Here is a 25,074-nt window from a genome sequence, read left to right as displayed (position 1 = left end):
TAATGCACCGGATCCCATCAGAACTTCGTAGTTAAGCGTGCTTGGTCGAGAGTAGTACTAGGATGGGTGACGTATTTGGAAGTCCTCGTGTTGCACCCCTCCCATTCTAATTCATATAATGTTTTTTTTAGTAGCGTTTTCTCGACGTGGTGTAACTCATTCGTTATTTGCGTTTTGTGAAGTGAATAATTTGGAACGATATTTTGTGGAATTTGTATTCAAAATCGAGGCGCAAGTGCGATAAGAGGCAGCCTTTATATGAATAGATTGCGCAAGAGTTGACGGGTGCGATTATACCAGCACTAATGCACCGGATCCCATCAGAACTCCGTAGTTAAGCGTGCTTGGGCGAGAGTAGTACTAGGATGGGTGACCTCCTGGGAAGTCCTCGTGTTGCACCCCTCCCATTTTATTTCATATAATGTTTTTTTTAGTTGCATTTTCTCGACGTGGTGTAACTCATTCGTTATTTGCGTTTTGTGAAATAAATAATTTGAAATGATATTTTATCGAATTTGTATTCAAATTCGAGGGGCAAGTGCGATAAGAGGCAGCCCTTATATGAATAGATTGCGCAAGAGTTCACGGGTGCGATCATACGATACTAAAACCACCGTATCCCTTGAACTCATGATTAAGAGTGTTGGGGCGAGAGTAGTACTAGGATGGGTGACCTCCTGGCGTGTTGCACCCTTCTCATTTTATTTCATATAATGTTTTTTAGTTGCACTTTCTCGACATGGTGTAACTCATTCGTTATTTGCGTTTTGTGGAATAAATAATTCGAAATGATATTTTGTCGAATTTGAATTCAAATTCGGCGCAAAGTCTTGATAAGAGGCGACCTTTATATGAATAGATTGCGCAAGAGTTGGCGGGTGCTATCATACCGGCACTAATGCAGGGATCCCATCGAACTCCATGATTAAGCGTGCTTGGGGAGAGTAGTACTAGGATGGGTGACCTCTGAAAGTCCTCGTGTTGCACCCTCCCATTTTATTTAGTATAATGTTTTTTAGTTGCATTTTCTCGGCGTGGTGTAACTTATTAGTTATTTACGTTTTGTGAAATAAATAATTTGGAGCGATATTTTGTCAATTTGTATTCAAATTAGGCGCAAAATCTTGATATGACGACCTTTATATGAATAGATTGCGCAAGAGTAAAGGCGGCGCGATCATACCAACACTAATACTGCCGGATCCCATCGAACTCATGATTAAGCGTGCTTGTGCGAGAGTAGTACTAGTATGGGTGACCTCTGGGAAGTCCTCTGTTGCACCCTCCCATTTTATTTCATATAATGTTTTTTAGTTGCATTTTCTCGGCGTGGTGTAACTCATTCGTTATTTGCGTTTTGTGAAATAAATAATTTGAAATGATATTTTGCTGAATTTTTATACAAATTCGAGGCGCAAGTGCGATAAGAGGCGACCTTTATATGAATAGATTGCGCAAGAGTTGGCCAGTGCGATTATACCAAACTAATGCACCGGGTCCCATCGAACTCCGTAGTTAAGCGTGCTTGGCGAGAGTAGTACTAGGATGGGTGACCTCTGGGAAGTCCTCGTGTTGCACCCTCCATTTTATTTCATATAATGTTTTTTAGTTGCATTTTCTCGGCGTGGTGTAACTCATTCGTTTTTGCGTTTTGTGAAATAAATAATTTGAAGCGATATTTTATCAATTTGTATTCAAATTCGAGGGCAAAATCTTGATAACAAAAGCCTTATATGAATAGATTGCGAAGAGTTCACGGGTGCGATCATACCGATACTAAAACACCGTATCCCATCGAACTCATGATTAAGAGTGTTGGGGCGAGAGTAGTACTAGGATCGGTGACCTCCTGGCGTGTTGCACTCTTCTCATTTTATTTCATATAATGTTTTTTAGTTGCACTTTCTCGACATGGTGTAACTCATTCGTTATTTGCGTTTTGTGGAATAAATAATTCGAAATGATATTTTGTCGAATTTGAATTCAAATTCGAGGCGCAAGTGCGATAAGAGGCAGCCTTTATATGAATAGATTGCGCAAGAGTTCACGGGTGCTATCATACCAAAGACTAATGCACGGATCCCATCGAACTCCATGATTAAGCGTGCTTGGGTGAGAGTAGTACTAGGATGGGTGACCTCCTGGGAAGTCCTCGTGTTGCACCCCTCCCATTTTATTTCGTATAATGTTTTTTTTAGTTGCATTTTCTCGACGTGGTGTAACTTATTCGTTATTTACGTTTTGTGAAATAAATAATTTGGAACGATATTTTGTCGAATTTGTATTCAAATTCGAGGAGCAAGTGTGATAAGAGGCAGCCCTTATATGAATAGATTGCGCAAGAGTTGACGGGTGCGATCATACCAGAACTAATGCACCGGATCCCATCAAAACTCCGCAGTTAAGCGTGCTAGGGCGAGAGTAGTACTAGGATGGGTGACCTATTGGGAAGTCCTCGTGTTGCACCCCTCCCATTTTATTTCATATATTGTTTTATTTAGAAGCATTTTCTCGACGTGGTGTAACTCATTCGTTATTTGCGTTTTGTGAAATAAATAATTTGAAACGATATTTGGTCGAATTTGTATTTAAATTCGAGGCACAAGTACGATAAGGGGCAGCCTTTAAATGAATAGATTGCGCAAGAGTTGATGGGTGCGACCATACCAGCACTAATGCACCGGATCCCATCAGAACTCCGCAGCGAAGCGTGCTTGGGCGAGAGTAGTACTAGGATGGTTGACCTCTTGGGAAGTCCTCGTGTTGCACCCTTCGAATTTTATTCCATATAATGTTTTTTTTAGTTGCATTTTCTCGACGTGGTGTAACTAATTCGTTATTTGCGTTTCGTGAAATAAATAATTTCAAACGATATTTGGTCGAATTTGCATTTAAATTCGAGGCGCAAGTCGATTAAAGGCAGCCTTTATATGAATAGATTGTGCAAGAGTTGTGGTGCGATCAATCCGGCACTAATGGACCGGATCCCATCGAACTCCGTAGTTAAGCGTGCTTGGCGAGAGTAGTACTAGGATAGGTGACCTCTGGGAAGTCCTCGTGTTGCACCCTCCATTTTATTTCATATAATGTTTTTTTAGTTGCATTTTCTCGACGTCTTGCTGACTCATTCGTTATTTGTGTTTTGTGAAATAAATAATTTGAAGCGATATTTGGTCGAATTTGCATTTAAATTGAGGCGCAAGTGCGATAAGGCGACCTTCATAAGAATAGATTGCGCAAGAGTTGGCGGGTGCGACCGTACCGACTAATGCACGGATCCCATCGAACTACGAAGTTAAGCGTTCTTGGGCGAGAGTAGTACTAGGATGGGTGACCTCTTGGGAAGTCCTCGTGTTGCACCACTCCCATTTTATTTCATATAATGGTTTCTTTAGTTGCATTTTCTCGACGTGGTGTAACTCATTCGTTATTTGCGTTTTGTGAAATAAATAATTTGGAACGATATTTGGTCGAATTTGTATTCAATTTCGAGGCGCAAGTACGATAAGCGACAACCTTTATATGAATAGATTGCGCAAGAGTTAACGGGTGCGATCATACCAGCACTAATGCACCGGATCCCATCAGAACTCCGCAGTTAAGCGTGCTTGGGCGAGAGTAGTACTAGGATGGGTGACCTCCTGCGAAGTCCACGTGTTGCACCCCTCCCATTTTATTTCATATAATGTTTTTTTAGTTGCATTTTCTTGACGTGCTGTAGCTCATTCGTTATTTGCGTTTTGTGAAGTAAATAATTTGGAACGATATTTGGTCGAATTTATATTCAAATTCGAAGCGCAACTGCGATAAGAGGCAAGCTTTACATGAATAGATTGCGCAAGAGTTGACGGGTGCTATCATACCAGCACTAATGCACCGGATCCCATCAGAACTCTGTAGTTAAGCGTGCTTGGGAGAGAGTAGTACTAGGATGGGTAACCTCTTGGGATGTTCTCGTGTTGCACCCCTCCCATTTTATTTCATATAATGGTTTCTTTAGTTGCGTTTTCTCGACGCGGTGTAACTCATTCGTTATTTGCGTTTTGTGAAATAAAAAATTTGGAACGATATTTGGTCGAATTTGTATTCAATTTCGAGGCGCAAGTACGATAAGCGGCAGCCTTTATATGAATAGATTGCGCAAGAGTTGACGGGTGCGATCATACCAGCACTAATGCACCGGATCCCATCAGAACTCCGCAGTTAAGCGTGCTTGGGCGAGAGTAGTACTAGGATGGGTGACCTCCTAGGAAGTCGTCGTGTTGCACCCCTCCCATTTTATTTCATATAATGGTTTTTTTAGTTGAGTTTCCTCGACGTGGTGTAACTCATTCATTATTTGCGTTTTGTGAAGTAAATAATTTGAAACGATATTTGGTCGAATTTGCATTTAAATTCGGCGCAAGTCTTGATAAGGGCGACCTTTATATGAATAGATTGCGCAAGAGTTGTGGGTGAGATCATACCGGCACTAATGCACCGGATCCCATTAGAACATCGCAGTTAAGCGTGCTTGGGCGAGAATAGTACTACGATGGGTGACCTCCTGGGAAGTCCTCGTCTTGCACCCTTCGAAATTTATTTTATATAATGTTTTTTTTAATTGCATTTTCTCGACGTGGTGTAACTAATTCGTTATTTGCGTTTTGTGAAATAAATAATTTGAAACGATATTTTGTTGAATTTGTATTCAAAATCGAGGCTCAAGTAAGATAAGAGGCAGCCTTTATATGAATAGGGTGCGCAAGAGTTGACGGGTGCGATCATACCAGCACTAATGCACCGGATCCTATCAGAACTCCGTAGTTAAGCGCGTTTGGGCGAGAGTAGTACTAGGATAGGTGACCTCCTGGGAAGTCCTCGTGTTGCACCCCTCCCATTTTATTTCATATAATGTTTTTTTTAGTTGCATTTTCTCGACGTGGTGTAACTCATTCGTTCTTTGCGTCTTGTGAAATAAATAATTTGAAACGATATTTTGTCGAATTTGTATTCAAATTCGAGGCGCAAGTGCGACAAGAGGCAGCCCTTATATGAATAGATTGCGCAAGAGTTGATGGGTGCGATCATACCAGTACTAATGCACAGGATCCCATCGAACTCCATGATTAAGCGTGCTTAGGCGAGTAGTACTACGATGGGTGACCTCGCAGGAAGTCCACGTGTTGCACCCTCCATTTTATTTCATATAATGTTTTTTTAGTTGCATTTTCTCGGCGTCTTTGCATTTCATTCGTTATTTGTGTTTTGTGAAATAAATAATTTGAAGCGATATTTGGTCGAATTTGCATTTAAATTCGAGGCAGAAGTGCGATAAGGGCGACCTTCATAAGAATAGATTATGCAAGAGTTGGCGGGTGCGACCGTACAAAAGACTAATGCACGGATCCCATCGAACTACGAAGTTAAGCGTGCTTGGCGAGAGTAGTACTAGGATGGGTGACCTCCTGGGAAGTCCTCGTGTTGCACCACTCCCATTTTATTTCATATAATGGTTTCTTTAGTTGCATTTTCTCGGCGTGGTGTAACTCATTCGTTATTTGCGTTTTGTGAAATAAATAATTTGGAGCGATATTTGGTGAATTTGTATTCAATTTGGCGCAAAATACGATAGCGACAACCTTTATATGAATAGATTGCGCAAGAGTTAGCAGGTGCAATCATACCGACACTAATGCACGGATCCCATCGAACTCATGATTAAGCGTGCTTGGCGAGAGTAGTACTAGGATGGGTGACCTCTGCGAGAATCACGTGTTGCACCCTCCATTTTATTTCATATAATGTTTTTTAGTTGCATTTTCTTGGCGTCTTTGTAGCTCATTCGTTATTTGCGTTTTGTGAAGTAAATAATTTGGAGCGATATTTGGTGAATTTATATTCAAATTGAGCGCAAGCTGCGATCTGAGGCAAGCTTTACATGAATAGATTGCGCAAGAGTTGTGGGTGCTATCATACCGGCACTAATGCACGGATCCCATCAACACTCTGTAGTTAAGCGTGCTTGGGAGAGAGTAGTACTAGGATGGGTAACCTCTTGGGATGTTCTCGTGTTGCACCCTCCATTTTATTTCATATAATGGTTTCTTTAGTTGCGTTTTCGACGGCGGTGTAACTCATTCGTTATTTGCGTTTTGTGAAATAAAAATTTGGAGCGATATTTGGTCGAATTTGTATTCAATTTGAGGCAAATACGATAAGCGGCGACCTTTATATGAATAGATTGCGCAAGAGTTGGCGGTGCGATCATACCAGCACTAATGCACGGATCCCATCGAACTCATGATTAAGCGTGCTTGGCGAGTAGTACTAGGATGGGTGACCTCCAGGAAGTCGTCGTGTTGCACCCTCCCATTTTATTTCATATAATGGTTTTTAGTTGAGTTTCCTCGGCGTGGTGTAACTCATTCATTATTTGCGTTTTGTGAAGTAAATAATTTGAAGCGATATTTGGTCGAATTTGCATTTAAATTCGCGCAAAGTCTTGATAAGGGCGACCTTTATATGAATAGATTGCGCAAGAGTTGACGGGTGAGATGATACCAGCACTAATGCACCGGATCCCATTAGAACTTCGCATTTAAGCGTGCTTGGGCGAGAGTAGTACTACGATGGGTGACCTCCTGGGAAGTCCTCGTCTTGCACCCTTCGAAATTTATTTTATATAATGTTTTTTTTAATTGCATTTTCTCGACGTGGTGTAACTAATTCGTTATTTGCGTTTTGTGAAATAAATAATTTGAAACGATATTTTGTTGAATTTGTATTCAAAATCGAGGCTCAAGTAAGATAAGAGGCAGCCTTTATATGAATAGGGTGCGCAAGAGTTGACGGGTGCGATCATACCAGCACTAATGCACCGGATCCCATCAGAACTCCGTAGTTAAGCGCGTTTGGGCGAGAGTAGTACTAGGATAGGTGACCTCCTGGGAAGTCCTCGTGTTGCACCCTCCATTTTATTTCATATAATGTTTTTTTAGTTGCATTTTCTCGGCGTCTTGCACTCATTCGTTATTTGTGTTTTGTGAAATAAATAATTTGAAAGCGATATTTGGTCGAATTTGCATTTAAATTCGGCGCAAAGTGCGATAAGGGCGACCTTGAAAGAATAGATTGCGCAAGAGTTGACGGGTGCGACCGTACCAGCACTAATGCACCGGATCCCATCAGAACTCTGAAGTTAAGCGTGCTTGGGCGAGAGTAGTACTAGGATGGGTGACCTCTTGGGAAGTCCTCGTGTTGCACCACTCCCATTTTATTTCATATAATGGTTTCTTTAGTTGCATTTTCTCGACGTGGTGTAACTCATTCGTTATTTGCGTTTTGTGAAATAAATAATTTGGACCGATATTGGTCGAATTTGTATTCAATTTGGCGCAAAATGCGATAGCGACAACCTTTATATGAATAGATTGCGCAAGAGTTAGCAGGTGCGATCATACCGACACTAATGCACGGATCCCATCGAACTCCGCGATTAAGCGTGCTTGGCGAGTAGTACTAGGATGGGTGACCTCTGCGAAATCCACGTGTTGCACCTCCATTTTATTTCATATAATGTTTTTTAGTTGCATTTTCTTGACGTCTTGTAGCTCATTAGTTATTTGCGTTTTGTGAAGTAAATAATTTGGAGCGATATTTGGTCGAATTTATATTCAAATTGAGCGCAAGCTGCGATCTGAGGCAAGCTTTACATGAATAGATTGCGCAAGAGTTGATTTCGGGTGCTATCATACCGAAGACTAATGCACCGGATCCCATCAGCACTCTGTAGTTAAGCGTGCTTGGGAGAGAGTAGTACTAGGATGGGTAACCTCTTGGGATGTTCTCGTGTTGCACCCCTCCCATTTTATTTCATATAATGGTTTCTTTAGTTGCGTTTTCTCGACGCGGTGTAACTCATTCGTTATTTGCGTTTTGTGAAATAAAAAATTTGGAACGATATTTGGTCGAATTTGTATTCAATTTCGAGGCGCAAGTACGATAAGCGGCGACCTTTATATGAATAGATTGCGCAAGAGTTGGCCAGTGCGATCATACCAACACTAATGCCGGATCCCATCGAACTCCATGATTAAGCGTGCTTGGCGAGTAGTACTAGGATGGGTGACCTCCTAGGAAGTCGTCGTGTTGCACCTCCCATTTTATTTCATATAATGGTTTTTTTAGTTGAGTTTCCTCGACGTGGTGTAACTCATTCATTATTTGCGTTTTGTGAAGTAAATAATTTGAAGCGATATTTGGTCGAATTTGCATTTAAATTGGCGCCAAAGTCGATAAGGGCGACCTTTATATGAATAGATTAGCAAGAGTTGTGGGTGAGATGATACCAGCACTAATGCACCGGATCCCATTAGAACTTCGCATTTAAGCGTGCTTGGGCGAGAGTAGTACTACGATGGGTGACCTCCTGGGAAGTCCTCGTCTTGCACCCTTCGAAATTTATTTTATATAATGTTTTTTTTAATTGCATTTTCTCGACGTGGTGTAACTAATTCGTTATTTGCGTTTTGTGAAATAAATAATTTGAAACGATATTTTGTTGAATTTGTATTCAAAATCGAGGCTCAAGTAAGATAAGAGGACCTTTATATGAATAGGGTGCGCAAGAGTTGTGGTGCGATCATACCGCACTAACATGCCGGATCCCATCGAACTCCGTAGTTAAGCGCGTTTGGGCGAGAGTAGTACTAGGATAGGTGACCTCACAGGAAGTCCTCGTGTTGCACCCTCCCATTTTATTTCATATAATGTTTTTTAGTTGCATTTTCTCGGCGTGGTGTAACTCATTCGTTCTTTGCGTCTTGTGAAATAAATAATTTGAAGCGATATTTTGTCAATTTGTATTCAAATTCGAGGCAAAAATCTTGACAGAGGCGCCTTATATGAATAGATTGCATGAGAGTTGATGGGTGCGATCATACCGATACTAATGCGGGATCCCATCGAAACTCCGTAGTTAGGCGTGCTTGGCGAGTAGTACTACGATGGGTGACCTCTGGGAAGTCCACGTGTTGCACCCTCCATTTTATTTCATATAATGTTTTTTTAGTTGCATTTTCTCGGCGTCTTTGCAGCTCATTCGTTATTTGTGTTTTGTGAAATAAATAATTTGAAGCGATATTTGGTCGAATTTGCATTTAAATTCGAGCGCAAAGTCGATAAGGGCGCCTTCATAAGAATAGATTAACGCAAGAGTTGGCCAGATGCGACCGTACCAGCACTAATGCACCGGATCCCATCGAACTACGAAGTTAAGCGTGCTTGGGCGAGAGTAGTACTAGGATGGGTGACCTCTTGGGAAGTCCTCGTGTTGCACCACTCCATTTTATTTCATATAATGGTTTCTTTAGTTGCATTTTCTCGGCGTGGTGTAACTCATTCGTTATTTGCGTTTTGTGAAATAAATAATTTGGAGCGATATTTGGTGAATTTGTATTCAATTTGGCGCCAAATACGATAGCGACAACCTTTATATGAATAGATTGCGCAAGAGTTGTGGGTGAGATCATACCGGCACTAATGCGGGATCCCATCGAACTTCGTAGTGAAGCGTGCTTGGCGAGAGTAGTACTACGATGGGTGACCTCTGGGGAAGTCCTCGTCTTGCACCCTTGAAATTTATTTTATATAATGTTTTTTAATTGCATTTTCTCGGCGTGGTGTAACTAATTACGTTATTTGCGTTTTGTGAAATAAATAATTTGAAGCGATATTTTGTTGAATTTGTATTCAAAATCGAGGCTCAAGTAAGATAAGAGGCGACCTTTATATGAATAGGGTGCGCAAGAGTTGTGGTGCGATCATACCGCACTAATGCACGGATCCCATCGAACTTCGCATGATGAAGCGTGCTTGGCGAGTAGTACTACGATGGGTGACCTCTGGAAGTCCACGTGTTGCACCCTCCATTTTATTTCATATAATGTTTTTTTAGTTGCATTTTCTCGACGTCTTTGCGATCATTACGTTATTTGTGTTTTGTGAAATAAATAATTTGAAGCGATATTTGGTCGAATTTGCATTTAAATTCGGCGCAAAGTGCGATAAGGGCGCCTTCATAAGAATAGATTGCGCAAGAGTTGTGGTGCGACCGTACCGACACTAATGCACGGATCCCATCGAACTACGAAGTTAAGCGTGCTTGGCGAGAGTAGTACTAGGATGGGTGACCTCTTGGAAAGTCCTCGTGTTGCACCACTCCCATTTTATTTCATATAATGGTTTCTTTAGTTGCATTTTCTCGACGTGGTGTAACTCAATCGTTATTTGCGTTTTGTGAAATAAATAATTTGGAACGATATTTGGTTTAATTTGTATTCAATTTAGGCGCAAATGCGATGGCGACAACCTTTATATGAATAGATTGCGCAAGAGTTAGCAGGTGCGATCATACCGGCACTAATGCCGGATCCCATCGAACTCATGATTAAGCGTGCTTGGCGAGAGTAGTACTAGGATGGGTGACCTCTGCGAAGTCCGTGTTGCACCCTCCATTTTATTTCATATAATGTTTTTTAGTTGCATTTTCTTGACGTCTTTGTAGCTCATTCGTTATTTGCGTTTTGTGAAGTAAATAATTTGGAGCGATATTTGGTCGAATTTATATTCAAATTGAGCGCAAGCTGCGATAAGAGGCAAGCTTTACATGAATAGATTGCGCAAGAGTTGGCCAGATGCGATCATACCGGCACTAATGCACGGATCCCATCGAACTCCATGATTAAGCGTGCTTGGCGAGAGTAGTACTAGGATGGTTGACCTCTTGGGAAGTCCTCATGTTGTACCCTTCGAATTTTATTCCATATAATGTTTTTTTTAGTTGCATTTTCTCGACGTGGTGTAACTAATTCGTTATTTGCGTTTCATGAAATAAATAATTTCAAGCGATATTTGGTCGAATTTGCATTTAAATTCGAGGCGAAGTCGATTAAGGCGACCTTTATATGAATAGATTGTGCAATAGTTGGCCAGGTGCGATCATTCCGGCACTAATGCTGCTGGATCCCATTAGAACTCCGTAGTTAAGCGTGCTTGGCGAGAGTAGTACTAGGATAGGTGACCTCTGGGAAGTCCTCGTGTTGCACCCTCCATTTTATTTCATATAATGTTTTTTTAGTTGCATTTTCTCGGCGTGGTGTAACTCATTCGTTATTTGCGTTTTGTGGAATAAATAATTTGAAGCGATATTTTGTCGAATTTGTATTCAAATTCGGCGCAAAATCTTGATAAGAGGACCCTTATATGAATAGATTACGCAAGAGTTGGCCAGATGCGATCATACGAACTAATGCACGGATCCCATCGAACTCCATGATTAAGCGTGCTTGGCGAGAGTAGTACTAGGATGGGCCACCTATTGGGAAGTCCTCGCGTTGCACCCCCCCATTTTATTTCATATATTGTTTTATTAGGAAGCATTTTCTCGACGTGGTGTAACTCAATCGTTATTTGCGTTTTGTGAAATAAAAATTTGAAGCGATACTTGGTCAAATTTGCATTTAAATTGAGCGCAAGTGCGATATGGGGCGACCTTTATATGAATAGATTGCGCATGAAGTTGGCGGTGCGATCATACCGGCACTAATGCGGATCCCATCGAACATCGCAGACTAAGCGTGCTTGGCGAGAAGTAGTACTAGGATGGGTGACCTCTGAGGAGTCCTCTGTTGCACCCTTGAATTTTATTTCATATAATGTTTTTTTAGTTGCATTTTCTCGGCGTGGTGTAACTAATTACGTTATTTGCGTTTAAGTGATATAAATAATTTGAAGCGATATTTGGTGAATTTGCATTTAAATTCGGCGCAAGTCGATAAAAGCGACCTTTATATGAATAGATTGCGCAAGAGTTGGCAGGTGCGATCATCTGGCACTAATGCAGGATCCCATCGAACTCCGCATTAAGCGTGCTTGGCGAGAGTAGTACTAGGATAGGTGACCTCTGGGAAGTCCTCGTGTTGCACCCTCCCATTTTATTTCATATAATGTTTTCTTAGTTGCATTTTCTCGGCGGGTTGTAACTCATTCGTTATTTGCGTTTTGTGAAATAAATAATTTGAAACGATATTTTGTCGAATTTGTATTCAAATTCGAGGCTCAAAATCGATAAGAGCAACCTTTATATGAATAGGTTGCGCAAGAGTTGTGGAGTGCGATCATACGAGAACTAATCGGCGGATCCCTTGAACTCATGATTAAGCGTCCATGGGCGAGAGTAGTACTAGGATGGGTGTCCTCCTGGGAAGTCCTCCTGTTGTGTAACTCATTCGTTATTTGCGTTTTGTGAAATACATAATTTGGAACGATATTTGGTCGAATATGTATTCAAATTCGAGGCGCTAGTGTGATAAGAGGCAGCCTTTATATAAATAGATTGCGCAAGAGTTGACGGGTGCGATAATACCACCAATAATGCACCGGATCCTATCGAACTCCGCAGTTAAGCGTCCTTGGGCGAGAGTAGTACTAGGATGGGTGACCTCCTGGGAAGTCCTCGTGTTGCACCCTGCCCATTTTATTTCATATAATGTTTTTTTAGTTGCATTTTCTCGACGTGGTGTAACTCATTCGTTATTTGCGTTTAGTGAAATAAATAATTTGAAACGATATTTTGTCGTATGTGTATTCAAAATCGAGGCTCAAGTACGATAAGAGGTAGCCTTTATAAGAATGACCGGTGGGATCATACTAGAACTAATGCACCGGATCCCATCAGAACTCCGCAGTTAAGCGTGCTTGGGCAAGAGTAGTACTAGGATGGGTGACCTCTTGGGAAGTCCTTGTGTTGCACCCCTCCCATTTTATTTCATATAATGTTTTCTTTAGTTGCATTTTCTCGACGTGGTGTAACTCATTCGTTATTTGCGTTTTTTGAAATAAATAATTTGGAACGATATTTGATCGAATTTGCATTTAAATTGAGGCAAAGTCGATAAGGGCGACCTTTATATGAATAGATTAGCGCAAGAGTTGTGGGTGAGATCATACCGGCACTAATGCAGGATCCCATCGAACTTGCGATGAAGCGTGCTTGGCGAGTAGTACTACGATGGGTGACCTCTGGGAAGTCCTCGTCTTGCACCCTTGAAATTTATTTTATATAATGTTTTTTAATTGCATTTTCTCGGCGTGGTGTAACTAATTAGTTATTTGCGTTTTGTGAAATAAATAATTTGAAGCGATATTTTGTTGAATTTGTATTCAAAATCGAGGCTCAAGTAAGATAAGAGCGACCTTTATATGAATAAGGTGCGCAAGAGTTGTGCAGTGCGATCATACCGGCACTAATGCGGATCCCATCGAACTTGCGATGAAGCGTGCTTGGCGAGAGTAGTACTACGATGGGTGACCTCGCAGGAAGTCCGTGTTGCACCCTCCATTTTATTTCATATAATGTTTTTTAGTTGCATTTTCTCGACGTCTTTGCGACTCATTCGTTATTTGTGTTTTGTGAAATAAATAATTTGAAGCGATATTTGGTGAATTTGCATTTAAATTCGAGGCAAGTGCGATAAGGGCGACCTTCATAAGAATAGATTAGCATGAGTTGGCCAGGTGCGACCGTACCAACACTAATGCCGGATCCCATCGAACTCGAAGTTAAGCGTGCTTGGCGAGAGTAGTACTAGGATGGGTGACCTCTTGGGAAGTCCTCGTGTTGCACCACTCCCATTTTATTTCATATAATGGTTTCTTTAGTTGCATTTTCTCGGCGTGGTGTAACTCATTCGTTATTTGCGTTTTGTGAAATAAATAATTTGGAGCGATATTTGGTCAATTTGTATTCAATTTGGCGCAAAATACGATAGCGACAACCTTTATATGAATAGATTGCGCAAGAGTTAGCAGGTGCGATCATACCGACACTAATGCGGATCCCATCGAACTCCATGATTAAGCGTGCTTGGCGAGAGTAGTACTAGGATGGGTGACCTCTGCGAAATCACGTGTTGCACCCTCCATTTTATTTCATATAATGTTTTTTAGTTGCATTTTCTTGACGTCTTTGTAGCTCATTCGTTATTTGCGTTTTGTGAAGTAAATAATTTGGAGCGATATTTGGTGAATTTATATTCAAATTGAGCGCAAGCTGCGATAAGAGGCAAGCTTTACATGAATAGATTGCGCAAGAGTTGGCGGGTGCTATCATACCGGCACTAATGCACGGATCCCATCGAACTACTGTAGTTAAGCGTGCTTGGGAGAGTGTAGTACTAGGATGGGTAACCTCTTGGGATGTTCTCGTGTTGCACCTCCCATTTTATTTCATATAATGGTTTCTTTAGTTGCGTTTTCTCGGCGGTGTAACTCATTAGTTATTTGCGTTTTGTGAAATAAAAATTTGGAGCGATATTTGGTCGAATTTGTATTCAATTTAGGCGCAAAATACGATAAGCGGCGACCTTTATATGAATAGATTGCGCAAGAGTTGGCGGTGCGATCATACCGACACTAATGCGGATCCCATCGAACTCATGATTAAGCGTGCTTGGCGAGAGTAGTACTAGGATGGGTGACCTCCTAGGAAATCGTCGTGTTGCACCCTCCCATTTTATTTCATATAATGGTTTTTTAGTTGAGTTTCCTCGGCGTGGTGTAACTCATTCATTATTTGCGTTTTGTGAAGTAAATAATTTGAAGCGATATTTGGTCAATTTGCATTTAAATTCGAGCGCCAAGTCGATAAGGGCGACCTTTATATGAATAGATTGCGCAAGAGTTGTGGGTGAGATCATACCGGCACTAATGCGGATCCCATCGAACTTAGCGATTAAGCGTGCTTGGGCGAGTAGTACTACGATGGGTGACCTCTGGGAAGTCCTCGTCTTGCACCCTTCGAAATTTATTTTATATAATGTTTTTTTTAATTGCATTTTCTCGACGTGGTGTAACTAATTCGTTATTTGTGTTTTGTGAAATAAATAATTTGAAACGATATTTTGTTGAATTTGTATTCAAAATCGAGGCTCAAGTAAGATAAGAGGCAGCCTTTATATGAATAGGGTGCGCAAGAGTTGACGGGTGCGATCATACCAGCACTAATGCACCAGATCCCATCAGAACTCCGTAGTTAAGCGCGTTTGGGCGAGAGTAGTACTAGGATAGGTGACCTCCTGGGAAGTCCTCGTGTTGCACCCCTCCCATTTTATTTCATATAATGTTTTTTTTAGTTGCATTTTCTCGACGTGGTGTAACTCATTCGTTCTTTGCGTCTTGTGAAATAAATAATTTGAAGCGATATTTTGCGAATTTGTATTCAAATTAGAGGCATAGCGACAAGAGGCGACCTTATATGAATAGATTAGCAAGAGTTGATGTGTGCGATCATACCGATACTAATGCACGGATCCCATCGAACTCCATGATTAGGCGTGCTTGGCGAGAGTAGTACTACGATGGGTGACCTCTGGGAAGTCCGTGTTGCACCCTCCCATTTTATTTCATATAATGTTTTTTAGTTGCATTTTCTCGGCGTGATGCGACTCATTCGTTATTGTGTTTTGTGAAATAAATAATTTGAAGCGATATTTGGTCAAATTTGCATTTAAATTCGGCGCAAAGTGCGATAAGGGCGACCTTCATAAGAATAGATTATGCAAGAGTTGGCCAGTGCGACCGTACCGACTAATGCCGGATCCCATCGAACTACGAAGTTAAGCGTGCTTGGCGAGAGTAGTACTAGGATGGGTGACCTCTTGGGAAGTTCTCGTGTTGCACCACTCCCATTTTATTTCATATAATGGTTTCTTTAGTTGCATTTTCTCGGCGTGGTGTAACTCATTCGTTATTTGCGTTTTGTGAAATAAATAATTTGGAGCGATATTTGGTGAATTTGTATTCAATTTGAGCGCGAAATACGATAGCGACAACCTTTATATGAATAGATTGCGCAAGAGTTAGCAGGTGCGATCATACCAACACTAATGCGGGATCCCATCGAACTCATGATTAAGCGTGCTTGGCGAGTAGTACTAGGATGGGTGACCTCTGCGAAATCCGTGTTGCACCCTCCATTTTATTTCATATAATGTTTTTTAGTTGCATTTTCTTGACGTCTTTGTAGCTCATTCGTTATTTGCGTTTTGTGAAGTAAATAATTTGGAGCGATATTTGGTCGAATTTATATTCAAATTGAGCGCAAGCTGCGATAAGAGGCAAGCTTTACATGAATAGATTGCGCAAGAGTTGTGGGTGCTATCATACCAGCACTAATGCCGGATCCCATCGAACTACGTAGTTAAGCGTGCTTGGGAGAGAGTAGTACTAGGATGGGTAACCTCTTGGGATGTTCTCGTGTTGCACCCTCCATTTATTTCATATAATGGTTTCTTTAGTTGCGTTTTCTCGGCGGTGTAACTCATTCGTTATTTGCGTTTTGTGAAATAAAAATTTGGAGCGATATTATGTCGAATTTGTATTCAATTTCGGCGCAAAATCGATAAGCGGCGACCTTTATATGAATAGATTGCGCAAGAGTTGGCCAGATGCGATCATACCGGCACTAATGCGGGATCCCATCGAACTCATGATTAAGCGTGCTTGGCGAGTAGTACTAGGATGGGTGACCTCTAGGAAATCGTCGTGTTGCACCCTCCCATTTTATTTCATATAATGGTTTTTTAGTTGAGTTTCCTCGGCGTGGTGTAACTCATTCATTATTTGCGTTTTGTGAAGTAAATAATTTGAAGCGATATTTGGTCGAATTTGCATTTAAATTGGCGCAAAGTCTTGCGATAAAGGCGACCTTTATATGAATAGATTGCATGAGAGTTGGCGGGTGCGATCATACCAGCACTAATGCACTGGATCCCATCAGAACTTTGAAGTTAAGCGTGCTTGGGTGAGAGTAGTACTAGGATGGGTGACCTCTTGGGAAGTCCTCGTGTTACACCCCTCCCATTTTATTTCATTTAATGGTTTTTTTAGTTGCGTTTCCTCGACGTGGTGTAACTCATTCATTATTTGCGTTTTGTGAAGTAAACAATTTGAAACGACATTTGGTCGAATTTCCATTTAAATTGAGGCGTAAGTGCGATAAGGGGCGACTTTTATATGAATAGATTGCGCAAGAGTTGTGGGTGCGATCATACCGGCACTAATGCTTTGGATCCCATCGAACTACGAAGTTAAGCGTGCTTGGCGAGAGTAGTACTAGGATGGGTGACCTCTTGGAAGTCCTCGTGTTGCACCCTCCCATTTTATTTGATATAAAGTTTTATTTAGTTGCATTTTCTCGGCGTGGTGTAACTCATTCGTTATTTGCATTTTGTGAAATAAATAATTTGAAACAATATTTGGTCGAATTTGCCATTAAATTGGCGCGCAAATCGACAAGCGGCGACCTTTATATGAATAGATTGCGCAAGAGTTGTGGGTGCGATCATACCGCACTAATGCAGGATCCCATCGAACTCCATGATTAAGCGTGCTTGGCGAGTAGTACTAGGATGGGTGACCTCTAGGAAGTCCTCGTGTTGCACCCTCCCATTTTATTTCATATAATGGTTTTTTAGTTGAGTTTCCTCGGCGTGGTGTAACTCATTCATTATTTGCGTTTTGTGAAGTAAATAATTTGAAGCGATATTTGGTCGAATTTGCATTTAAATTAGGCGCAAGTGCGATAAAGGCGACCTTTATATGAATAGATTGCGCAAGAGTTGGCGGATGCGATCATACCGGCACTAATGCCTTTGGATCCCATCGAACTTTGAAGTTAAGCGTGCTTGGGCGAGAGTAGTACTAGGATGGGTGACCTCTTGGGAAGTCCTCGTGTTACACCCCTCCCATTTTATTTCATTTAATGGTTTTTTTAGTTGCGTTTCCTCGACGTGGTGTAACTCATTCATTATTTGCGTTTTGTGAAGTAAACAATTTGAAACGACATTTGGTTGAATTTCCATTTAAATTCGAGGCGCAAGTTCGATAAGGGGCTGCCTTTATATGAATAGATTGCGCAAGAGTTGACGGGTGCGATCATACCAGCACTAATGCACTGGATCCCATCAGAACTCTGAAGTTAAGCGTTCTTGGGCGAGAGTAGTACTAGGATGGGTGACCTCTTGGGAAGTCCTCGTGTTGCACCCCTCCCATTTTATTTCATATAAAGTTTTTATTTAGTTGCATTTTCTCGACATGGTGTAACTCATTCGTTATTTGCATTTTGTGAAATAAATAATTTGAAACAATATTTGGTCGAATTTGCCATTAAATTGGCGCAAAGTGCAATAAGGGCGACCTTTATATGAATAGATTGCGCAAGAGTTGTGGTGCGATCATACCGGCACTAATGCCTTGGATCCCATCCCGAACTTCACGATTAAGCGTGCTTGGGAGAGAGTAGTACTAGGATGGGTGACCTCACAGGAAGTCCTCGTGTTGCACCCTTCCGTTTTATTTCATATAATGTTTTTTTGGTTGCGTTTTCTCCGTGGTGTAACTCATTCGTTAGTTGCGTTTTGTGAAATAGATAATTTGGAGCGATATTTGGTCAATTTGTATTCAAATTGAGCAAAAATGTGATAAGAGGACCTTTATATGAATAGATTGCGCAGAGTTGTGGTGCGATAATACCGGCAATAATGCGGATCCCATCGAACTCATGATTAAGCATCCTTGGCGAGAGTAGTACTAGGATGGGTGACCTCTGAGGAATTCCTTGTGTTGCACCCGTCCCATTTTATTTCATATAATGTTTTTAGTTGCATTTTCTCGGCGTGGTGTAACTTATTCGTTATTTGCGTTTTGTGAAATAAATAATTTGAAACGATATTTTATCGTATTTGTATTCAAAATCGAAATTTGAAATACGATAAGAGGCGACCTTTATATGAATAGGTTGCGCAAGAGTTGGCGGGTGCGATCATACGAAGCTGTTGCCGTATCCCATCGAACTCATGATTAAGCGTGCTTGGCGAGAGTTGTACTAGGATGGGTGACCTCTTGGGAAGTCCTCGTGTTGCACCTCCATTTTAATTCATATAATGTTTTATATAGTTGCATTTTCCGGCGTGGTGTAACTCATTCGTTATTTGCGTTTTGTGAAATAAATAATTTGAAGCGATAGTTGGTCGAATTTGCATTTAAATTCGGCGCCAAGTGCGATAAGGGCGACCTTTATATGAATAGATTGAGCAAGAGGCGGCGGATGCGATCATACCGGCACAAATGCACGGAGTCCATCGAACTCATGACTAAGCGTGCTTGGCGAGGTAGTACTAGGATGGGTGACCTCTGGGAAGTCCTCGTGTTGCACCCTTCGAATTTTATTTCATATAATGTTTTTTTTTAGTTGCATTTTCTCGACGTGGTGTAACTAATTCGTTATTTGCGTTTTGTGAAATAAATAATTTGAAACGATATTTTGTCGAATTTGTATTCAAAATCGAGGCTTAAGTACGATAACAGGTACCCTTTATATGAATAGGTTGCTTAAGAGTTGACGGGTGCAATCATACCAGCACTAATGCACCGGATCCCATCAAAACTCCGCACTTAAGCGTGCTTCGGCGAGAGTAGTACTAGGATGGGTGACTTCCTGGGAAGTCCACGTGTTGCACTCCTCCCATTTTATTTCATATAATTTTTTTTAGTTGCATTTTCTCGACGTGGTGTAACTCATTCGTTATTTGCGTTTTGTGAAATAGATAATTGGAACGATATTTGGTCGATTTTGTATTCAAATTCGAGGCGCAAGTGTAATAAGAGGCAGCCTTTATATGAATAGATTGCGCAAGAGTTGACGGGTGCGATCATACCGGCAATAATGCACCGGATCCCATCGAACTCCATGATTAAGCGTCCTTGGCGAGAGTAGTACTAGGATGGGTGACCTCACAGGAATTCCTTGTGTTGCACCGTCCCATTTTATTTCATATAATGTTTTTAGTTGCATTTTCTCGGCGTGGTGTAACTCATTAGTTATTTGCGTTTTGTGAAATAAATAATTTGAAGCGATATTTTATCGTATTTGTATTCAAAATCGAAATGAAATACGATAAAGGCGACCTTTATATGAATAGGTTGCGCAAGAGTTGGCGAGTGCGATCATACGAACTATTGCACGTATCCCATCGAACTCATGATTAAGCGTGCTTGGCGAGAGTAGTACTAGGATGGGTGACCTCTTGGGAAGTCCTCGTGTTGCACCCTCCCATTTTAATTCATATAATGTTTTATATAGTTGCATTTTCGGCGTGGTGTAACTCATTACGTTATTTGCGTTTTGTGAAATAAATAATTTGAAGCGATATTTGGTCGAATTTGCATTTAAATTCGGCGCCAAGTCGATAAGGGGAGCCTTTATATGAATAGATTGCGCAAGAGTCGACGAATGCGATCATACCGGCACAAATGCACCAGGAGTCCATCGAACTCATGACTAAGCGTGCTTAGGCGAGGTAGTACTAGGATGGGTGACCTCTGGGAAGTCCTCGTGTTGCACCTTTCGAATTTTATTTCATATAATGTTTTTTTTTAGTTGCATTTTCTCGACGTGGTGTAACTAATTCGTTATTTGCGTTTTGTGAAATAAATAAATTGAAACGATATTTTGTCTAATTTGTATTCAAAATCGAGGCTTAAGTACGATAACAGGTACCCTTTATATGAATAGGTTGCTTAAGAGTTGACGGGTGCAATCATACTAGCACTAATGCACCGGATCCCATCAAAACTCCGCACTTAAGCGTGCTTCGGCGAGAGTAGTACTAGGATGGGTGACTTCCTGGGAAGTCCACGTGTTGCACTCCTCCCATTTTATTTCATATAATTTTTTTTAGTTGCATTTTCTCGACGTGGTGTAACTCATTCGTTATTTACGTTTTGTGAAATAAATAAATTGAAGCGATATTTTGTCAATTTGTATTTAAATTCGACGCATAAAATCTTGATAAGAGGCAACCCTTATATGAATAGATTGCGCCTTGATTGGCGAGTGCGATCATACCGGCACTAATGCACGGATCATATCGAATTCATGAGATAAGTGTCCTGGCGAGAGTAGTACTAGGATGGGTGACATCACAGGAAGTCCTCGCGTTGCACCCTCCATTTTATTTCATATAATATTTTTTAGTTGCATTATCTCGGCGTGGTGTAACTCATTACGTTATTTGCGTTTTGTGAAATAAATAATTTGAAGCGATATTTTGTCGAATTTGTATTCAAATTCGAAGCATGAAAAAATCTTGATAAGAGGCGACCTTTATATGAATAGATTAGCAAGAGGCGTGAATGCGATCATACCGGCACAAATGCGAGTCCATCGAACTCATGACTAAGCGTGCTTGGCGAGGTAGTACTAGGATGGGTGACCTCTGGGAAGTCCTCGTGTTGCACCCTTGAATTTTATTTCATATAATGTTTTTTAGTTGCATTTTCTCGGCGTGGTGTAACTAATTCGTTATTTGCGTTTTGTGAAATAAACAATTTGAAGCGATATTTTGTCAATTTGTATTCAAAAGCGAGGCTTAAAATGCGATAACGGTAGCCTTTATATGAATAGGTTGCTTAAGAGTTGTGGGTGCAATCATACCGGCGATAATGCACGGATCCCATCAAAACTCCACGATTAAGCGTGCAGGCGAGAGTAGTACTAGGATGGGTGACTTCACAGGAAGTCCACGTGTTACCTCCTCCATTTTATTTCATATAATGTTTTTTAGTTGCATTTTCTCGGCGTGGTGTAACTCATTACGTTATTTGTGTTTTGTGAAATAAATAATTTGAAACGATATTTTGTCAATTTGTATTTAAATTAAATGCGCATAAATCTTGATAAGAGCGTACCCTATATGAATAGATTGCAAAAATTGCCGGATCATATCGAATTCATGAGATAAGCGTCCTGGCGAGAAGTAGTACTAGGATGGGTGACCTCGCAGGAAGTCTTCGCGTTGCACCCTCCCATTTATTTCATATAATATTTTGTCGAATTTGTATTTTAACGCGCTTAAGTTAAATGGTAGCCTTTATATGAATAGGTTGCTTGAGTTGACGGGTGCAATCATACCGTGAAGAATGCATCCCATCAAAACTCCACGTGCTTAAGCGTGCTTTTAGTATTAGGATGGGTGAAATAAATTTTATTTCATATAATGTTTTTTAGTTGCATTTTCTCGACGGTGTAACTCATTCGTTATTTGTGTTTTGTGAAATAAATAATTTGAAAGCGATATTTGGTCGAATTTGTATTTGAAGAAGGCGACCCTTATATGAATAGATTGCAAAAAGTTGTGGTGCGATCATACCGCACTATTGCCGGATCATATCGAATTCATGAGATAAGCGTCCTGGCGAGAGTAGTACTAGGATGGGTGACCTCTGGGAAGTCTTCGCGTTGCACCCTCCATTTTATTTCATATAATATTTTTTTTTAGTTGCATTTTCTTGACATGGTGTAACTCATTACGTTATTTGCGTTTTGTGAAATAAATAATTTGAAGCGATATTTTGTCGAATTTGTATTCAAATTCGAGCGCAAAAAGTGCAATAAATGACCTTTATATGAATAGATTGCGCAAGAGTTGGCCAGTGCGATCATACCGGCACTAATGCACGGATCCCATCGAACTCATGATTAAGCGTGCTTGGCGAGAGTAGTACTAGGATGGGTGACCTCTTGGGATGTTCTCGTGTTGCACCCCTCCCTTTTTATTTCATATAATGGTTTCTTTAGTTGCGTTTTCTCGACATTGTGTAAGTCATTCGTTATTTGCGTTTTGTGAAATAAATAATTTGGAGCGATATTTGGTGAATTTTATTCAATTTGAGGCGCAAGTGCGATAAGCGGCGACCTTTATATGAATAGATTGCGCAAGAGTTGTGGGTGCGATCATACCGGCACTAATGCCGGATCCCATCGAACTCCATGATTAAGCGTGCTTGGCGAGAGTAGTACTAGGATGGGTGACCTCTGAGAAGTCCTCGTGTTGCACCCTCCCATTTTATTTCATATAATGTTTTTTAGTTGCGTTTTCTCGGCGTGGTGTAACTCATTCATTATTTGCGTTTTGTGAAGTAAATAATTTGAAGCGATTTTTGGTTAATTTTCATTTAAATTCGGCGCAAAATCGATAAGGGCGACCTTTATATGAATAGATTGCGCAAGAGTTGGCGGTGCGATCATCTGGCACTAATGCACCGGATCCCATCGAACTCATGATTAAGCGTGCTTGGCGAGAGTAGTACTAGGATGGGTGACCTCTTGGGATGTTCTCGTGTTGCACCTCCTTTTTATTTCATATAATGGTTTCTTTAGTTGCGTTTTCTCGACGTGGTGTAAGTCATTCGTTATTTACATTTTGTGAAATAAATAATTTGAAACAATATTTGGTCGAATTTGTATTCAAAATCGAAATTTGAAATACGATAAGAGGCGACCTTTTTATGAATAGGTTGCGCAAGAGTTGTGGGTGCGATCATCTGGGCACTAATGCAGGATCCATCGAACTTGAAGTGAAGCGTGCTTGGGTGAGAATAGTACTAGGATGGGTGACCTCCTGGGAATTCCACGTGTTGCACCCCTCCCATTTTATTTCATATAATGTTTTTTTTAGTTGCATTTTCTCGACTTGCTGTAGCTCATTCGTTATATGCGTTTTGTGAAATAAATAATTTGAAACAATATTTTGTCGCATTTGTATTCAAATTCGAGGCTCAAGTACGATAAGAGGCAGCCTTTTTATGAATAGGTTGCGCAAGAGTTGACGGGTGCGATCATACCAGCACTAATGCACCGGATCCCATCAGAACTCCTCAGTTAAGCGTGCTTGGGCGAGTGTAGTACTAGGATGGGTGACCTCTTGGGATGTTCTCGTGTTGCACCCCTCCCTTTTTATTTCATATAATGGTTTCTTTAGTTGCGTTTTCTCGACGTGGTGTAACTCATTCGTTTTTTGCGTTTTGTGAAATAAATAATTTGGAACGATATTTGGTCGAATTTGTATTCAATTTCGAGGCGAAAGTGCGATAAGCGGCAGCCTTTATATGAATAGATTGCGCAAGAGTTGACGGGTGCGATCATACCAGCACTAATGCACCGGATCGCATCAGAACTCCGTAGTTAAGCGTGCTTGGGCGAGAGTAGTACTAGGATAGGTGACCTCCTAGGAAGTCCTCGTGTTGCACCCCTCCCATTTTATTTCATATAATGTTTTTTTTAGTTACATTTTCTCGATGTGGTGTAACTCATTCGTTATTTGCGTTTTGTGAAATAAATAATTTGAAACAATATTTGGTCGAATTTGCCTCTAAATTGGGCGCAAGCTGCGATAAGGGCAACCTTTATATGAATAGATTGCGCAAGAATTGGCGGTGCGATCATACCGGCAATAATGCCGGATCCCATCGAACTCATGATGAAGCGTCCTTGGCGAGTAGTACTAGGATGGGTGACCTCTGAGGAAGTCCTCGTGTTGCACCCTCCCATTTTATTTCATATAATGTTTTATTTAGTTGCATTTTCTCGAAGTGGTGTAACTCATTCGTTACTTACATTTTGTGAAATAAATAATTTGAAACAATATTTGGTCGAATTTGTATTCAAAATCGAGGCTGAAGTACGATAAGAGGCAGCCTTTTTATGAATAGGTTGCGCAAGAGTTGTGGGTGCGATCATACCGACACTAATGCACGATCCCATCGAACTTGAAGTGAAGCGTGCTTGGGGAGAGTAGTACTAGGATGGGTGACCTCCTGGGAATTCCACGTGTTGCACCCCTCCCTTTTTATTTCATGTAATGGTTTCTTTAGTTGCGTTTTCTCGACGTGGTGTAACTCATTCGTTATTTGCGTTTTGTGAAATAAATAATTTGGAACGATATTTGGTCGAATTTGTATTCAATTTGGCGCAAGTGCGATAATGGCGACCTTTATATGAATAGATTGCGCAAGAGTTGGCGGGTGCGATCATACCGGCACTAATGCGGATCCCATCGAACTCATGATTAAGCGTGCTTGGCGAGAGTAGTACAAGATGGGTGACCTCTAGGAAGTCCTCGTGTTGCACCCTCCCATTTTCTTTCATATAATGGTTTTTTAGTTGCGTTTCCTCGGCGTGGTGTAACTCATTCA

At 40.9% G+C, this 25,074-nt stretch overlaps 22 non-coding genes and 25 pseudogenes across 22 annotated transcripts; all 47 read left to right on the top strand.

Annotated features, from left to right (window-relative positions):
• Positions 1-283: 283 nt before the first annotated feature.
• Positions 284-402, top strand: LOC128032821 (5S ribosomal RNA). Its single transcript, XR_008189163.1, has one exon. It is a non-coding gene; the product is annotated as a 5S ribosomal RNA (ribosomal RNA).
• A 1,064-nt stretch (positions 403-1,466) lies between these two features.
• Positions 1,467-1,581, top strand: LOC128033441 (5S ribosomal RNA; annotated as a pseudogene).
• A 467-nt stretch (positions 1,582-2,048) lies between these two features.
• Positions 2,049-2,166, top strand: LOC128033408 (5S ribosomal RNA; annotated as a pseudogene).
• Positions 2,167-2,350: 184 nt separating this feature from the next.
• On the top strand, positions 2,351-2,469 carry LOC128032824 (5S ribosomal RNA). Its single transcript, XR_008189165.1, has one exon. It is a non-coding gene; the product is annotated as a 5S ribosomal RNA (ribosomal RNA).
• A 184-nt stretch (positions 2,470-2,653) lies between these two features.
• Positions 2,654-2,772, top strand: LOC128033046 (5S ribosomal RNA). The gene has a single exon (XR_008189382.1). It is a non-coding gene; the product is annotated as a 5S ribosomal RNA (ribosomal RNA).
• Positions 2,773-2,953: 181 nt separating this feature from the next.
• LOC128033352 (5S ribosomal RNA) lies at positions 2,954-3,069 on the top strand (annotated as a pseudogene).
• A 179-nt stretch (positions 3,070-3,248) lies between these two features.
• LOC128033333 (5S ribosomal RNA) lies at positions 3,249-3,363 on the top strand (annotated as a pseudogene).
• Positions 3,364-3,547: 184 nt separating this feature from the next.
• On the top strand, positions 3,548-3,666 carry LOC128033100 (5S ribosomal RNA). The gene has a single exon (XR_008189436.1). It is a non-coding gene; the product is annotated as a 5S ribosomal RNA (ribosomal RNA).
• Positions 3,667-3,849: 183 nt separating this feature from the next.
• On the top strand, positions 3,850-3,968 carry LOC128033055 (5S ribosomal RNA). Its single transcript, XR_008189390.1, has one exon. It is a non-coding gene; the product is annotated as a 5S ribosomal RNA (ribosomal RNA).
• A 184-nt stretch (positions 3,969-4,152) lies between these two features.
• LOC128033107 (5S ribosomal RNA) lies at positions 4,153-4,271 on the top strand. The gene has a single exon (XR_008189442.1). It is a non-coding gene; the product is annotated as a 5S ribosomal RNA (ribosomal RNA).
• Positions 4,272-4,452: 181 nt separating this feature from the next.
• LOC128033085 (5S ribosomal RNA) lies at positions 4,453-4,571 on the top strand. The gene has a single exon (XR_008189420.1). It is a non-coding gene; the product is annotated as a 5S ribosomal RNA (ribosomal RNA).
• Positions 4,572-4,755: 184 nt separating this feature from the next.
• LOC128032842 (5S ribosomal RNA) lies at positions 4,756-4,874 on the top strand. Its single transcript, XR_008189183.1, has one exon. It is a non-coding gene; the product is annotated as a 5S ribosomal RNA (ribosomal RNA).
• A 184-nt stretch (positions 4,875-5,058) lies between these two features.
• On the top strand, positions 5,059-5,174 carry LOC128033330 (5S ribosomal RNA; annotated as a pseudogene).
• Positions 5,175-5,355: 181 nt separating this feature from the next.
• On the top strand, positions 5,356-5,472 carry LOC128033409 (5S ribosomal RNA; annotated as a pseudogene).
• Positions 5,473-5,944: 472 nt separating this feature from the next.
• On the top strand, positions 5,945-6,062 carry LOC128033304 (5S ribosomal RNA; annotated as a pseudogene).
• A 467-nt stretch (positions 6,063-6,529) lies between these two features.
• Positions 6,530-6,648, top strand: LOC128033088 (5S ribosomal RNA). The gene has a single exon (XR_008189423.1). It is a non-coding gene; the product is annotated as a 5S ribosomal RNA (ribosomal RNA).
• Positions 6,649-6,832: 184 nt separating this feature from the next.
• LOC128033425 (5S ribosomal RNA) lies at positions 6,833-6,951 on the top strand. The gene has a single exon (XR_008189543.1). It is a non-coding gene; the product is annotated as a 5S ribosomal RNA (ribosomal RNA).
• Positions 6,952-7,129: 178 nt separating this feature from the next.
• LOC128033131 (5S ribosomal RNA) lies at positions 7,130-7,248 on the top strand. The gene has a single exon (XR_008189466.1). It is a non-coding gene; the product is annotated as a 5S ribosomal RNA (ribosomal RNA).
• A 474-nt stretch (positions 7,249-7,722) lies between these two features.
• LOC128033299 (5S ribosomal RNA) lies at positions 7,723-7,842 on the top strand (annotated as a pseudogene).
• Positions 7,843-8,316: 474 nt separating this feature from the next.
• LOC128033087 (5S ribosomal RNA) lies at positions 8,317-8,435 on the top strand. Its single transcript, XR_008189422.1, has one exon. It is a non-coding gene; the product is annotated as a 5S ribosomal RNA (ribosomal RNA).
• Positions 8,436-8,615: 180 nt separating this feature from the next.
• LOC128033292 (5S ribosomal RNA) lies at positions 8,616-8,732 on the top strand (annotated as a pseudogene).
• Positions 8,733-9,204: 472 nt separating this feature from the next.
• LOC128033053 (5S ribosomal RNA) lies at positions 9,205-9,322 on the top strand. Its single transcript, XR_008189388.1, has one exon. It is a non-coding gene; the product is annotated as a 5S ribosomal RNA (ribosomal RNA).
• A 178-nt stretch (positions 9,323-9,500) lies between these two features.
• LOC128033480 (5S ribosomal RNA) lies at positions 9,501-9,615 on the top strand (annotated as a pseudogene).
• A 470-nt stretch (positions 9,616-10,085) lies between these two features.
• On the top strand, positions 10,086-10,201 carry LOC128033347 (5S ribosomal RNA; annotated as a pseudogene).
• A 473-nt stretch (positions 10,202-10,674) lies between these two features.
• Positions 10,675-10,790, top strand: LOC128033513 (5S ribosomal RNA; annotated as a pseudogene).
• Positions 10,791-10,972: 182 nt separating this feature from the next.
• Positions 10,973-11,090, top strand: LOC128033295 (5S ribosomal RNA; annotated as a pseudogene).
• A 1,302-nt stretch (positions 11,091-12,392) lies between these two features.
• On the top strand, positions 12,393-12,510 carry LOC128033154 (5S ribosomal RNA). The gene has a single exon (XR_008189488.1). It is a non-coding gene; the product is annotated as a 5S ribosomal RNA (ribosomal RNA).
• Positions 12,511-12,677: 167 nt separating this feature from the next.
• Positions 12,678-12,796, top strand: LOC128032900 (5S ribosomal RNA). Its single transcript, XR_008189240.1, has one exon. It is a non-coding gene; the product is annotated as a 5S ribosomal RNA (ribosomal RNA).
• A 759-nt stretch (positions 12,797-13,555) lies between these two features.
• On the top strand, positions 13,556-13,669 carry LOC128033421 (5S ribosomal RNA; annotated as a pseudogene).
• A 471-nt stretch (positions 13,670-14,140) lies between these two features.
• LOC128033445 (5S ribosomal RNA) lies at positions 14,141-14,258 on the top strand (annotated as a pseudogene).
• A 764-nt stretch (positions 14,259-15,022) lies between these two features.
• Positions 15,023-15,141, top strand: LOC128032834 (5S ribosomal RNA). The gene has a single exon (XR_008189174.1). It is a non-coding gene; the product is annotated as a 5S ribosomal RNA (ribosomal RNA).
• Positions 15,142-15,610: 469 nt separating this feature from the next.
• Positions 15,611-15,723, top strand: LOC128033484 (5S ribosomal RNA; annotated as a pseudogene).
• A 469-nt stretch (positions 15,724-16,192) lies between these two features.
• On the top strand, positions 16,193-16,308 carry LOC128033354 (5S ribosomal RNA; annotated as a pseudogene).
• Positions 16,309-16,778: 470 nt separating this feature from the next.
• LOC128032839 (5S ribosomal RNA) lies at positions 16,779-16,897 on the top strand. The gene has a single exon (XR_008189180.1). It is a non-coding gene; the product is annotated as a 5S ribosomal RNA (ribosomal RNA).
• Positions 16,898-17,079: 182 nt separating this feature from the next.
• On the top strand, positions 17,080-17,195 carry LOC128033274 (5S ribosomal RNA; annotated as a pseudogene).
• Positions 17,196-17,665: 470 nt separating this feature from the next.
• LOC128033186 (5S ribosomal RNA) lies at positions 17,666-17,784 on the top strand (annotated as a pseudogene).
• A 184-nt stretch (positions 17,785-17,968) lies between these two features.
• On the top strand, positions 17,969-18,087 carry LOC128033180 (5S ribosomal RNA). The gene has a single exon (XR_008189500.1). It is a non-coding gene; the product is annotated as a 5S ribosomal RNA (ribosomal RNA).
• A 180-nt stretch (positions 18,088-18,267) lies between these two features.
• Positions 18,268-18,387, top strand: LOC128033247 (5S ribosomal RNA; annotated as a pseudogene).
• A 1,056-nt stretch (positions 18,388-19,443) lies between these two features.
• LOC128033066 (5S ribosomal RNA) lies at positions 19,444-19,562 on the top strand. The gene has a single exon (XR_008189401.1). It is a non-coding gene; the product is annotated as a 5S ribosomal RNA (ribosomal RNA).
• A 181-nt stretch (positions 19,563-19,743) lies between these two features.
• Positions 19,744-19,860, top strand: LOC128033457 (5S ribosomal RNA; annotated as a pseudogene).
• Positions 19,861-20,631: 771 nt separating this feature from the next.
• LOC128033061 (5S ribosomal RNA) lies at positions 20,632-20,750 on the top strand. Its single transcript, XR_008189397.1, has one exon. It is a non-coding gene; the product is annotated as a 5S ribosomal RNA (ribosomal RNA).
• Positions 20,751-22,531: 1,781 nt separating this feature from the next.
• Positions 22,532-22,646, top strand: LOC128033514 (5S ribosomal RNA; annotated as a pseudogene).
• A 180-nt stretch (positions 22,647-22,826) lies between these two features.
• Positions 22,827-22,940, top strand: LOC128033381 (5S ribosomal RNA; annotated as a pseudogene).
• Positions 22,941-23,412: 472 nt separating this feature from the next.
• LOC128033508 (5S ribosomal RNA) lies at positions 23,413-23,526 on the top strand (annotated as a pseudogene).
• Positions 23,527-23,710: 184 nt separating this feature from the next.
• On the top strand, positions 23,711-23,829 carry LOC128032825 (5S ribosomal RNA). Its single transcript, XR_008189166.1, has one exon. It is a non-coding gene; the product is annotated as a 5S ribosomal RNA (ribosomal RNA).
• Positions 23,830-24,013: 184 nt separating this feature from the next.
• On the top strand, positions 24,014-24,132 carry LOC128033326 (5S ribosomal RNA). The gene has a single exon (XR_008189525.1). It is a non-coding gene; the product is annotated as a 5S ribosomal RNA (ribosomal RNA).
• A 475-nt stretch (positions 24,133-24,607) lies between these two features.
• LOC128033398 (5S ribosomal RNA) lies at positions 24,608-24,721 on the top strand (annotated as a pseudogene).
• Positions 24,722-25,074: the final 353 nt, after the last annotated feature.

Source organism: Gossypium raimondii, chromosome 9 (genome assembly GCF_025698545.1).
Source record: "Gossypium raimondii isolate GPD5lz chromosome 9, ASM2569854v1, whole genome shotgun sequence".
Taxonomy (NCBI): domain Eukaryota; kingdom Viridiplantae; phylum Streptophyta; class Magnoliopsida; order Malvales; family Malvaceae; genus Gossypium; species Gossypium raimondii.
The sequence above is the reverse complement of the archived record's forward strand: the minus strand, read 5'-3'. Positions and strand labels throughout refer to the sequence as shown.